Raw genomic sequence first — 14,336 nt, 5'->3', positions numbered from 1 at the left:
CAACTTTAGTCTAAGATGCTAAGGAGTGATCTGTGCAGTTACTTCAAGCCATTGAAAATGAATGGAAATTCCCTGGTTGTTTTGTACCATGTAAACTTGTTCCTCTTAAATGCAGAAAAACTCAGAATGTTTTCCAAAGGCACAGGTCTCAAAGGGATCAACATGGACTTTTCCACCAGCTGCTTCAGTGACTTTGCAATAAGCAATCATCCAGGGAACTCAGCCTGATCTCCTGCGAAAGTATTTGGCATAAAGGAATTAACATTGCTACTTCTGATGCAAGAACAGCATGTACTTCACTGAATCATCCAGTCAGACCAAAGATGGAAGGAGTCCCAGAATGCCAGCTGGGCTAGGCTCCTGCTTTAAAAAGCTAAATTCCAAATTTTAATCTGGTCTTTAAGTGCATTTCCTTAACCTACAGGTAAAACTGGCCATATGAAGAGTACCTTGCATGAAAAACCATGATGTTGTAGGGTAGCTTTTTATTGGGTTTGTAAGTGTGGGTCTAATCATTTTTTACTCAATTTTTCATCGATTTTTCTCAGTTCTGAGTTTGGACAAAAATTTTTTTTGGAAAATTACATTTGACTGGTTTTCTCTGATAAAGTTTATTACAATTTTTATATTGGCAGTATTAATGTAGTAATTAATATGAACAGGTACTTGCTGGGTGTTTTATGTATGTTATGCCAATGAATCCTTAAAATAATTAAGAAAGTAGATTAAATTTGCTTCTGCTTTATAGCTGAGAAATTTAGGCCTCTGTGATGTGAAAGAGGAATTCACATTTAGGCCTTCAAACTACAAAGCCTGTACTCAATTATTTTACTCTCCTCTTTAGAGAACTTTATTATTTAGTGCCTAGTGCTATGATTTAACAGGATTTCTTAAGTAGATGAAGTAAACAAATGATAGGCTGTTTACTCAAATGACTTGGATCTAAATTTTTCTAAAACCAAACATATATCAAAAAAATTAGAGACATGTCTCAGGTCTCATATCTCATAGTCTTTAATAATATCATTTTAAAAAGTCTCTTTAACTTGTTTTAGCATAATTTCACAGTTAGTAACCCTTTCTCAAATCTCCAATATAATACTAATGGTCATTGCAAACATGGATATATACATCTGGATATAAATAACTTACTGTATGCCAGAATATGCCCTCAGTGCGTCACAGAGATGAACTCAAAACTCACTTAATACTTATAAATTATCCCCATTTTTTTCAGGTGAGAAAACTGGTGTGGAAACATATTGAATCATTTGTTTTAAGTCCATCCATCTTGTGAGTGGCAAAGTTAGGACTCAGCTTCAGATCTTCTGTCTCTATAATATACTCATGTTCACTATCTCTGCCCCAGTATAAATTGATTGTTAAATGACTTTTTCCCACTTTCAGAGTTTTTTCTTTTTAAAACAAATTGGAGAAAGTGTTTGATTTCTGAGTATATTTTTGTTGTTTTTGTTTGTCTGTTTGTTTTGTTTTGTTTAAGATGGAAGTGTCGTGTATCACAGTGAAGTGACTTAAGCCTAAGCTAGGGAATAAAATTGTTCATTCACCAACCACATAAAAATATGTAAGGACATGGCCAAAGCTTCTTTTTTTTTTTTGTACTTCTGCTATTTAGACTGTAAGGGAGTTAAAAATTTCCATTAGACATACATTTTAGTATTTTTATCCACTTATTTAAGCAGGATTCAATTTTTTAAGATATTTTAGTATTTTCTTCTCTTTTGTACTTCACTGCAAAAGATCTCTTTCAACAGAACCAAAGGAGAAGTTTGTAGGAAAGATGTAAAGGGGATGAATAGAACAGGATGAATAAGAAATAAGAACTTTAGTAACAGAAATGCATAGAGAATTTCAACTTATGTCTAAAATAAATTTTTTATTTATTTTTTAGTTTTTTAGGTGGACACAATATCTTTATTTTATTTTTATGTGGTGCTGAGAATTGAACCCAGTGTCTCATGCATGTTAGGCGAGCGCGCTACTGCTTGAGCTACATCCCCAGCCCCTGAAGTAATTTTTTTATTTCCAAAATATGTTTGAATTTTTTTCAAGTTTTAAAGTAGGTTTGAAATGAAAGATTTGCTTTTTTTTTTCTTTTTTACTTTTTTTTTTTTTTTAAGAAATAGGCCTATCAGCTTGGCCTTAGAATTTAATATAATATAATCCCCAGAATAGGACTGTGAATAAATCTCCCTCTGACACAAGTTAATTGTGGGAAAAAGAAAAAAAACGCAAGATGAAGCATGTATTCAGACATATACTCCCCGCCATCCTTTTTTTCAGCAAGAATTCAAGTTATCACATGAACTAAGAAAAGTTTATTAAAATATTCTTAAATATTACACTGTGTTGTCATTATACAAACCACTGAGATACAAGTTCTATGGATATTAATAGTCACCTGAACTACTTAGAGTTCCTACCCAACATCCTATTTGGAAAGAAACAGAATTATTCCAATATGGAGGTGATCAGAACAAAGGCAGCATGGTAGCGCTGCATAGAAATAACGATAATACCTGAACTAATGCTTCAGAGTCATTCTCAGCTGCTTCATAACCTGGACATCACTCAAGATTACCCCAAACTTTTGGATTGAGACAAGAATTTTAACTGAATTGATATTTAGATACTTACAAGTGGGCCCATGTGGTGAGAGACAAAATAATTCCACAACACAGGCTCCAATGTGGCTCCATAGACTAAAAGCAGAGTGGAAGATGTTACATAGTGCTGGAAAAGTCCACAGCACTAGCTGAGGTGGGATTTGGTTCAGCTGCAGATGTTGAGCAAAGCAAGAGACCAGATAATGGGTTGTAGCAGTAGCCAGATTCAGTAGACTGGGTTGAATGAATCCCTAAGAATGGCACTACCCAGTTCCAAGAAAAAGTTAGACTGGCCATTCCTAGCCAAGTCCAGAAAAGATCTGGAGAACTCCAAATCAAAAAGGCCTGGCTTGAACTGTCCAAATAATTCTAGACTCCATTGTAGGAAAGAAGATTTGTCCCCAAGATCTTTAAAAACATGAGAAAAGAAAGGAAGCATTTAACTGACTCAACTAACTAGACACTAAGCATATACTTATAGAAACTAATTATTGAAGTAGATAGGTTTGAGTAAAAAAATAAAAGTTTTCTTTTTAATTCAATACCCCCCCCCAAAAATAGGACCACTTAGAAAAATTAGATTTGCTCTAGAAATAGAATTTCAATAAATATTACATTCTCTCAGCATATATCAGAACAACAAAATTTAGCGAAGAATGAAAAAAAATCTTACCTTATCAAAAATTCACGGATGTAACAAAAGCAGTACTTAGAGGGAGATATATAGCATTGAAGCTTGCATTAGGAAGAAGAAAGAGTTAAATGCAAAAATGTAAGTTTCTAAAAAATAAACAGATAAAAGAAGAGCAAATTAAATCCAAAGCAAGTAGAGGAAAATAATGAATAATAGAGTATAAATAAATGAAATTAAAAACAGAAAATTAATTAGTAAAGAATACCAATAAAATAAGACTGATTTTTTGAAAAAGATAAATAACTTTGATAAACCTTTAGCCAGTCTAACCATGAAAAAAGAGAGGGAAATTTCTATTAGAAATGAAAGATGGGCCATCACCACTGATCCCATGGACAATGAAAGGTAATAAAGAAATATTATAAGCAACTATTAGCACATAAATTTTATAACTTAGATGAAAAAGTCCGACTCCTTGAAAGACAGAATCTATCAAAATTCAATACAAGGAAAATTAGATAAACTGAATAGGCCTATATTTATTATGGAAATAAAATGAATAATTAATTACCTTCCAAAAGTGAAAGCACTAAACCTAGATTGTTTCAATGGTGAATTCTACCAAACACTTTAGGAAGGAATTATATCAAATCTCTTGTTCCAGTAAATATAAGAGGGAACTTCTAAACTTATCCTACGAGGCCTGCTTCATCTGAATACCAAACCAGACAAAGACTGCCAAAAATGAAAATTATAGACCATTACTCTCATGAAAATAGGTACAAAAATCCTCAAACATTAGCAAATAAAATACAATCATGTATAAAAAGAACCACACAGCACAAGTATCATGATCGTATCAATACATGCAGAAAAAATTTTGAAAAAATTTTAACAACTATTCATAATTTTAAGTCTTTACAAACTAGAAGTAGAGAATAACTTCCTGAAATTGATTGAGAATTCACACACACACACACACACACACACACACACACACACCAAACACTACTGCTAAGGATATACTTAATGATGAGAAGCTACCTGCTTCTTCCAAAGGCATCGGGAGCAAGACATGTCTTCTTTCACCATTCTTACTCAACATCATAGTGCAAGTGCTAACTAATGAAGAGAGAACAGAGAGAGAAAGAGAGAGAGATTCTTCCCAAGATAACCAAGTTATGACAAATGAAGGGTGGACTGTAGTTGAAGCACAGGGAAAACTTGATAATAACTTTAATATCTTGGAATCATCTTTTACTTCTGCACCTCTCATGTGTAATCAATCACAAAGTCCTGTCAGTGCTTCCTCGTGGGTAGCTCAGTGGCTCACAGTTTCTGGGACTCAGTAGAATCATTCAATAAGGGTGCCCAGACATCTGTGTTTTATAAAGATTACAAGATAATTCCAACATTAAGCCAAAGGTGAGTAATGCTGTTTTAGCTACCCTCTGTGCCTCTGGTGTCTCTCTTCATTAAGCCTTTCTTTCACACTATTGATAAATCCATGTTGGATGCTGACTTTGAAATGTCATTGTTCTGTTTAAGACACTCCTGTTACTTTCCATAATCACAAAAATTCCAAATTCTTGAGAATTACATTTAAATTTCTCCATGCCTCCGAAGCTAATCAACATTTTCAGTTTATTATGTTCTTACATAGGTTGGAGCTTAGGCAGACTGGAACACTCAGCATTACTGGAACATCATTCTTATATAGCTCAAGGCAAGAAAAAGCAAACAATAGGAGTACACACAACTTGATAAAACACTCTTTTTGAAGAAATACAGAAAGAAAGAGGGATGTAACCTCACAGGGATAGGTGCAGCTGTGGTAGAGTCATGATCTGAGTCATCTGGCTGGGCTGAGGCCCATTGCAGACTGTCAGCCACTAGCTGAGCAGTAATAGGGCTCCTTGGTGCACTCAGAGCTCCAGGGTGCACCAAAAACTAAAAAGTACACATGGACTGTGCCCAACATTGTGCATGCCCTCAAATAGAAAGCAGCTCTGCAAGAGATCTCAAATAACACCTGGAGTTTGTAGCCCAGAGAACACTGCTAATCAATCATGTGATCCTGACCTTGACTCAAGAGTTTCCCTATTTCAACATCCCCTATTTCAACATTCCCTATTTCAGCTGGAAGGAGCCTCAGCCTAACTACCTGTTCCATAGCTCTGAGAAAGGACTCAGAGTTCTGCTGAAGATATTATCTAAGGCATTGACCTACCTCAATAATACAGACAGGAGACTATGCCTAAGTTTAGTACAGTGTCTCTACAACTTTGGCAAGGTAGAATGTCAGGCACCTCAACACTCTCCTGGATAGGCTAAATTGTTGGCAGATCAGATCCCAATTTGAAAATCAGGCACTCCTACACTGCCTTTTCAAGAACAATGTGACTGAGAGCAATAAGTGATGCACTACTAGACAGACCATGGAAAACCCTATTCCTCTGATAGCCACATGCTCGATTCAGGAGTTCATCTAGCCAGCAGGCAGTATGATGCCAACATACTCTTCTTGAATTGCCATGTTGCCCTGTTTGACTTGCAATAAGCAAATAAAAGTATCAAGGAGTGGCCATTGTCCATCGTATAGCTGGACAAGCTAAATCCAAAGGAGCAGAGGCTCCAACCCTGCTGACTCCCTAACCAAGCATATAGTAGAAGATAGCAGAAGTAGATAGACAGATAGTGGAAGGCCACATGGTTTTCATGACTCTAGTGCCTTTACTTTATTCATCCCTGGAAATGTCCTCGTGACCCTTCACCTTGATGGGGTCCTGCAAATCCTGAATATCACATGGATTTTGAGATGATACTCAGAGTGGCCCTTCTGAACCTTCTTCCTGTACTCTATCACCTCTATATCAAGGCTTCCTGAAAGATGTTCCAGCACACAGGCAGCTTCTTCTCCCTTTCTGAGGTATTACAGTTAGGATTTCAACCTGTAAATTTTTTGAGAGTATGCAATTCATCCCAGAATAAATGACTATAAACATTTTAAAGATGCAATGACTTTTTATCAAATACTCCCACAAATCATAAATTGCATTCCAAACCAAATTAAGGACAGTAATACAATTCCAAGTCAGGAAGACTCAAAGCAAAATTACTATTACTTTAAGTGAATAAATGCCTGGAAAATCATTCTAAGAAATGTAACTGCTCTAAAAATTTAGACAAAGTCTACCTATTTTGACCTTCTCAATTCATAGAGCATATTTGACTGCAGAACTTATTTGTTATACATTTAATACAATGGGAAACTTTGCAGAAACACCGCTTATGTTATTCCTCGGTTTGGAGGGAAATAAATTATAATCACCTTATCTGAATGTTTAATATTAATTTATTTAATATATTTGTATGATATACTTTGTCAATATGTTATGGCTTTTGACAGATAAGACATTTAGATTGACTTTTCACACATTTCTTCTGCCATATTTTAACTGCTTCTTGCAATCAGGCAATAAAATGAAAGGCAACTAAAGAAGCCCAACACAGCTGCTAGAATAATCTTTTATAAGTGTTGTTTGGATAACATCATCCTCTCTCTTAGAAAGCTACAGTGACTTTCAACTTCCTTTTGTTCTGAACATGAACTTCGATATACTTGCTACAAGGTTTGGAAAATTTCAGGCCCACCAAAAACTTTTACAGAGCCTTTGTCTTTGCCTGATGACTCACAAATTCTTACTACTGACTTTTTGGTTCCACTGTTCCCACCAGTGAAAATCTCTTTTTTGTTGCATGTTTGTTTTTGTTTTTGTTTTCTCTAATTTTATGTTATTTTTTTTTCAGTTCTGGGGATTGAACCCAGAGAGTTGATCATAGTACGCTCTACCACTGAACTGTATCTCTAACCCCCAAATCTCTTTTCTATAAACTAAAACCCTTCTTTTTCACCAAAATTCTTTTACCCACCCCATAATGTCTTTTTATGAAACAAATTTGTCCCATCAAAATACTTGAACAAAGGGGATCCAAGATGGTGAGGCAGAGGGAGGCATCGTTCTGTGTCACTCCGTGACCTGGGTCTAAACTAGTGGGAATACTGCTTTGCTGAGAGTGATGGAGGACCACTCCATAGCTGCTCCAGTGCAGGCATCACGGCCACCAAGCCACGCAGGGCTCTGGGCCTCAGCGTTAGAAAAGGACTCCCAACTTCTGACTACTAGCTCATACAGGTCTCCCGGGTAACTTAGTGGGACCACCGGCATCAGCACCAGCACAGAATTCCCAGACGCTGCTCCCATAAAGGACACTCAGCCTGTACCCATATGCAGGAACTCTATGGGCACTTCCATGTGGACCCCCATCTACCAACATGGGGCTCCCCCAATCTCCTCCATCTTGGGACTCCGCAGCTACTGCCATAGTCCCCTACTTATGGTAGCCTGCCTGCACCTGGGGACATCACAGACTCTGAAGAAAGCCAACAGCCACAACACTGCACACCACAGGGCTCATCTCTGAATGCATGACAAAACACCACGTCCCGGCTCCCCCGACCCAACCAAATAAACATCCCATTGCTGAAAGCAGCAGCCTCCATCTTAGGTCACCTTCATCACCTTCTTTAGCTGGGAAAACTACTAATTTGGAACACTGGGTAGCCAGGTACCCATAGTTTCCTAATTACCCCAATCCCCATCAGCCAAAAACTAAGCAGAATGACTGCCCAATTCAAAATAGCCCTCCGTGAAAGGTGCATAGGCATCAGAATACAACACACAAGACCCCCAGAGACAAAGGTTCCTGATTAGGAAGTAGAAAGAGAGAGGGTGGGGGAGATAGAGTTTAGAGACTAAGTTAGAGGGCAAAAACTGTGAGGTTTACAGGCAAGATTAGGAGGTAAGACACAGCGCCTATACCACAGGAGCAGACCCCAAAGGAGATCCTTAAGGTGCAGTCTCCCAATGGGATCAGAGGGTACCATACCCCACTTCTAGATGCCCAGACCCAAGACCAACCCTCACATCCTGGTAACCACCACCATCCTGAGAGCAGAGATATGAACTAAGAACAGACAACACCATCTATAGGATCAGAAGGGAAGCAGGAAAGATACTGATGTCCAAAAATACAATCCTTGTTTCTTTCTTCAAGATTTTTTTTCTTTCTTCTCCTTCTTTATTCTCCTGTTCTCATATCCTCAACATATGTAAAATCAAGTACGTTGCATGAATCAAGATATCCAGGACTGAGAAAACTGAATACAACACAATGACAACAACAGTTGTGTTGTATATTCATTTATTCCTCTCCAATTCTTACTATTTCAACATTTTTTATTTTTCTTAATATGCATGTGTTGTGTTTTTATTTTATAAACTCTACTGTCTTTCCTCTTACTTGTCTACCCAAAATTACTACCTCTCTATTATCCTGATATTAACCTTCTTCTTTAAATTTCTCTTTTACACTTCATAAGAATAACTCTATATGCTTATCTCATACCACATCAGCATATCTTCCTAAATTTCACCCTCAGTTCTTTGCCCACCATCAGAAACTGTGAACCCTTTTACAAACCTATTGATTATATTGTAGATAATAATTGAATTCACCATTTCTGTACATTGTGAAAAACTGTGAATGTCTACATAACAACTATTTGCTTTTAGGTGGTATTTTATTTATATTGGGCTCTGTTAACATTGTCCTTCCCTTCAAAGGAGAGATATTGGAACCCTGCATGGGCACTTTAAGTCTAAAGGGTAAAAATGGTAACGAATCAGACCCACAGAGCTAGATAGGAAGACACACGAACAACATGAAAAGGCAAGGGAAGAAAGTGCCCCAAACAAATCAAGATACCACATGGTCAGCACAGCAGATTAGACTACTTGGAAGACAGGACCTCAGACAATCAAGACAAAATATATAATCTTGAGAAGAATGTAGACCGAATGGTGAAAATGGTAAGAAACCATGAGCAAAACAGTCAAGAAATATGGAATAGCATAAAAAGACCAAATTTAAGAGTTATTGGGATGAGGAAGGCATAAAGTTCCAAACCAAAGGAATGAATAACCTATTCAATGAAATAATATCAGAAAACTATTCAAACATGAAGAATGAAATTAGAAAACCAAATTCAAGAGGCTTAAAGGACACCAAATGTACAAAATCACAACAAATCCACACCAAGGTACATTATAATGAAAATGACTAGCATACTGAATAAGGAGAGAATATTAAAAGTCATGACAGAAAGGAATCAGATTACATATAGGGGGAAACCAATTAGGTCATGTGCAGATTTTTCATCCCAGAATTTGAAAGCTAGAAGATCCTGGAACAACATATATCAAGCTCTGAAAGAAAATGGATGATAACCAAGAACTTTGTATCCAACAAAATTAAGCTTTAGATTTGATCTTGAAATAAAAATCTTCCATGATAAATAAAAATTAAAAGAATTTACAGCTAGGAAGCCTGCACTACAGAACATCCTTGGCAAAATATTCTATGTAGAGGAAATGACAACAACATTGGAAATCATCAGAAATCAGCAGAAGGAGGTATTACACTAAAGGAGACGATAATCACAGAAGAAACCAAGTCAAGTTAAATAACAAAAATGACTAGGAATACAAATCATGTCTCAATAATAACCCTGAATGTTAATGGCCTAAACTCACCAATCAAAAGACATAGGCTAGCTGATTGGATAAAAAAAATAATATCCAACTATATACTGCTTCCAAGACACTCATTTCATAGGAAAAGATATACATAGACTGAAGGTGAGAGTTTGGGAAAAATCATACCACTTAAATGGACTGCAGAAGCAAGCAGGGGCTTCCATTCTCATATCAAATAAAGTAGACTTTCAGCTAAAGTTAATCAAAAGGGACAAATAAGGACATTTCATACTGCTCAAGGTACCCATACACCAACAAGAAATAACATAGCATATAAATATATATGTTCCAAACAGTGGAGCATCTATGTTCATCAAACAAACTCTTCTCAAGTTCAAGAGTCAAATTAACCACAACACAATAATTCTGGGTGACTTTAACACACCTCTTTCACAGCTGGATAGATCTTCCAAACAATAGCTGAACAAAGAAACTATAGAACTCAATAATACAATCAATAACTTAGACTTAACTGACACATATAGAACATTTCATTCTTCAATGAGCAAATACACTTTCTTCTCAGCAGCACATGGATCCTTTTCTAAAATAGACCATATATAATGCCACAAAGCAACTCTTAACGAATAAAAAAAGTAAAGATACTACCCTGTGTTCTATCAGATCACAATGGAATGAAATTAGAAATTAATAATAAAATAAAAACTACTCCAACACCTGGGACTAAGTAAAATGCTACTGAATGAACAATGGGTTGCAAAAGACATCAAGGAGGAGATTAAAAAACTTTTAGAGGTAAATGAGAACACTGATACAACATATCAAAACTCTGGAACATTATGAAGGCCGTACTCATTGCATGGAGTTCATTCCTAAAAGAAGAAAAAGTCAACAAATGAATGACCTAACACTACATCTCAAAGCCCTAAAAAAAGAAGAAGAAATCAATACCAAAAGTAGTAGAAGACAGGAAATAATTAAAATCAGAGCTGAAATCAATGAAATGGAAACAAAAGAAACAATTGAAAAAAATTGACTAAACAAAAAGTTAGTTATTAAAAAAAATATTAAATTGACAAATCCTTAGCCATGCTAGCAAAGAGAGAGAGAAAACTCAAATCACTAACATACATGAAAAAAAGGAAATATTACAACAGACACTACAGAAATACAGAAGATAATTAGAAATTATTTTGAAAACTTGTACTCTAATAAAATAGAGAATATTGAAGGCATCAACAAACTTCTTGAGGCATATGAGTTGCCCAAATTGAATCAGGATGATATACACAATTTAAACAGATCAATTTGAAGTAAGGAAATAGAAGATGCCATCAGAAGCCTACCAACCAAGAAAAGCCCAGGACCAGATGGATACACAGCTGAGTTCTACAAGACCTATAAAGAAGAACTGATACCAATACTCTACAAATTATTTCATGAAATAGAAAAAGAAGGAGAACTTCCAAACTCATTCTATGAGGCCAATATCACACTGATTCCAAAACCAGGCAAAGACTCATCAAAGAAAGAAAACTTCAGACCAATATCTCTAATGAACATAGATACAAAAATTATCAATAAAATTCTGACAAATCAAATACAAAAACATATCAAAAAGATTGTGTACCACAATCAAGTGGGGTTCATCTTAGGGATGCAAGTTTGGTTCAACATGGAAATCAATAAACATAATTCATCACATCAATAGACTTAAAGATAAGAATCATATGATCATTTCAACTGACGCAGAAAAAGCATTCAGCAAAATACAGCACATCACACATGTTCAAAACACTAGAAAAAACAGGGAGAACAAGAACGTATCTCAACATGATAAAAGCTATCTACGCTAAGCCCCAGGCCAACATCATTCTCAATGGAGAAAAATGGAAAGCATTCTCTCTAAAAATTGAACATGTCAGAGATACATGCCCTCTGTCACCACTTCTATTTAACGTAGTTCTTGAAACACTTGCCAGAGTAATTAGATAGATGAAATAAATTAAAGGGATACAGATAAGAAAAGAAGAACTCAAATTAGCACCAGTTGATGATGCTATGATTCTATAGCTAGAAGGCCCAAAAAATTCCACCAGAAAACTTCTAGAACTAATAAATAAATTCAGCAAAGTAGCAGGATACAAAAACAACACCTATAAATCAAAAGATGTTCTGTATATCAGTGACAAATCCTCTGAAAGAGAAATGAGGAAACTACCCCATTTACAATAATCTCAAAAAAAAACAAAAACTTGGGAATCAACCTAACAAAAGAGGTGAAAGACCTCTACAACAAAAACTACAGAAAACTAAAGAAAGACATTTTAAAAGACTTTGGAATATGGGAACATCTCCCTGGTTCTTGGATAGGCAGAATTAATATTGTCAAAATGACCATACTACCAAAAGCACTATACAGATTTAATGCGATTCCAATCTAAATCCCAAGACATTCCTCATAGAAAGAGAAAAAGCAGTCATGAAATTCATCTGGAAAAATAAGAGACCCAGGATAGCTAAAGCAATCCTTAGCAAGAAGTGTGAAGCAGGTGGTATAGTATACCAGACCTTATACTATACTGCAGAGCAAAAGTAACAAAAACAGCATGGTATTGGCACCAAAATAGACAAGTAGACCAATGGTACAGAATAGAGGACACAGAGACTAACCCACATAATTACAGTTATACTAGACAAAGGCACCAAAAACATACATTGGAGAAAAGATAACCTCTTCAACAAATGGTGCTGGGAAAACTGGAAATCCATATGTAACAAAATGAAATTAAACCCCTTTCATCATGCACAAAACTCAACTCAAAGTGGATAAAAGACCAAGGAATTAAACCAGAAACACTGTGCCTATTAGAAGAAAAAGTAGGTCCAAATCTCCTTCAGGTTGGATTAGACCCCAACTTGCTTAATGAGACTCCTATAGCACAAGAATGAAAATCAAGAATGAATAAATGGGATGGATTCAAACTAAAAATTTCTTCTTGGCAAAGAAACAATCAGTGAGGTTAACAGAGAACTTACATCTTTGGAGCAAATTTTTAACAGTCACACATCAGATAGAGCACTTATCTCTAGGATATATAAAGAACTCAAAAATCTAAACACCAAAAAAAAAAAAAAAAAGCCCAATCAATGGACAAGGAACTGAACAGACACTTCTCAGGAGATGATATATAATCAATCAACAAATATATGAAAAAAAGTTCAATATCTCTAGCAATTAGAGAAACGCAAATCAAAACTAAAGATTTCATCTCACTCCAGTCAGAATGACAGCTATTAAGAATATAAACAATAAGTGTTGGCGAGGATTTGGGGAAAAAGGTTCACTCATACATTGCTGGTGGGACTGCAAATTGGTTCAGCCATTATGAAAAGCAGTATGGAGATTCCTTGGAAAGCTGGGAATGGAACCACCATTTGACCCTGCTATCCCTCTCCTTCGCCAAAGGACTTAAAAACAGAATAGTACAAGAACATAGCCTCATTAATGTTTATAGCAGCACAATTCACAATAGCTAAAATGTAGAACCAACCTAGATGCCCTTCAGTAGATGAATGGATAAAGAAAATGTGGTATATATACACAATGGAATACTACTCAGCAATAAAAGAGAATAAAATCATGGCATTTGCAGGTAAATGGATGGAGTTGGAGAAAATAATGCTAAGTGAAGTTAGCCAATCCCAAAACAAACAAATGCAGAATGTTTTCTCTGATACAAGAAGGCTGATTTATACTGGGGTTGGGAGGGGGAGCATGGGAGGATTAGACAAACTCTAGAGAGGGCAGAAGGGTGGGAAGGGAAGGGAGGGTGCATGGGGTTAGAAATGAGGGTGGAATGAGATGGACACTATTACCCTAAGTACATGTATGAAGGCATGAGTAATGTAAATAACTTTATATGCAACCAGAGATATGAAAAATTGGGCTCTGTATGTATAATATGAATTGTAATGCATTTTGCTGTCATATATAACAAATTAGAATAAAAATAAATAAATAAATAAGAGGATAGATAAAAAATACTGGAAGAAATTCTAATGCTTAAGTAAATTTTAAGACCGGTAATAAAATATATTTGCCCAGGTCTCATCTGTCTTTTCAAAAATGTAATCCTTGCTGAAGTTGAAGTGACTCGTTGGCTTGCTTTCGTAAATCTTTTAATATTATTCAAAATATTTTATATTAACTAAAATTATTATAGTGTACCCACCATATGTAGTTTAGTATTTTTATTTTTGAATTGATAATATACTGTATATTATTCATAAGTACTATTGTTTGAGTATAAATTTGTACATTTTTTCAGTTTTTCTGCACTGTTTACCCAAAAACATTTTTAACATCTCTATTTCAATGCAACAGTGAATTACACTGGATACAGTCTACATGCTCAAACAAAGCTGTTTAATTCTATTAGTAGTATCTTTGTT

The sequence above is a fragment of the Callospermophilus lateralis genome, chromosome 3, assembly GCF_048772815.1.
Source record: "Callospermophilus lateralis isolate mCalLat2 chromosome 3, mCalLat2.hap1, whole genome shotgun sequence".
NCBI lineage: Eukaryota > Metazoa > Chordata > Mammalia > Rodentia > Sciuridae > Callospermophilus > Callospermophilus lateralis.
Note: the sequence above shows the minus strand (reverse complement) of the source record.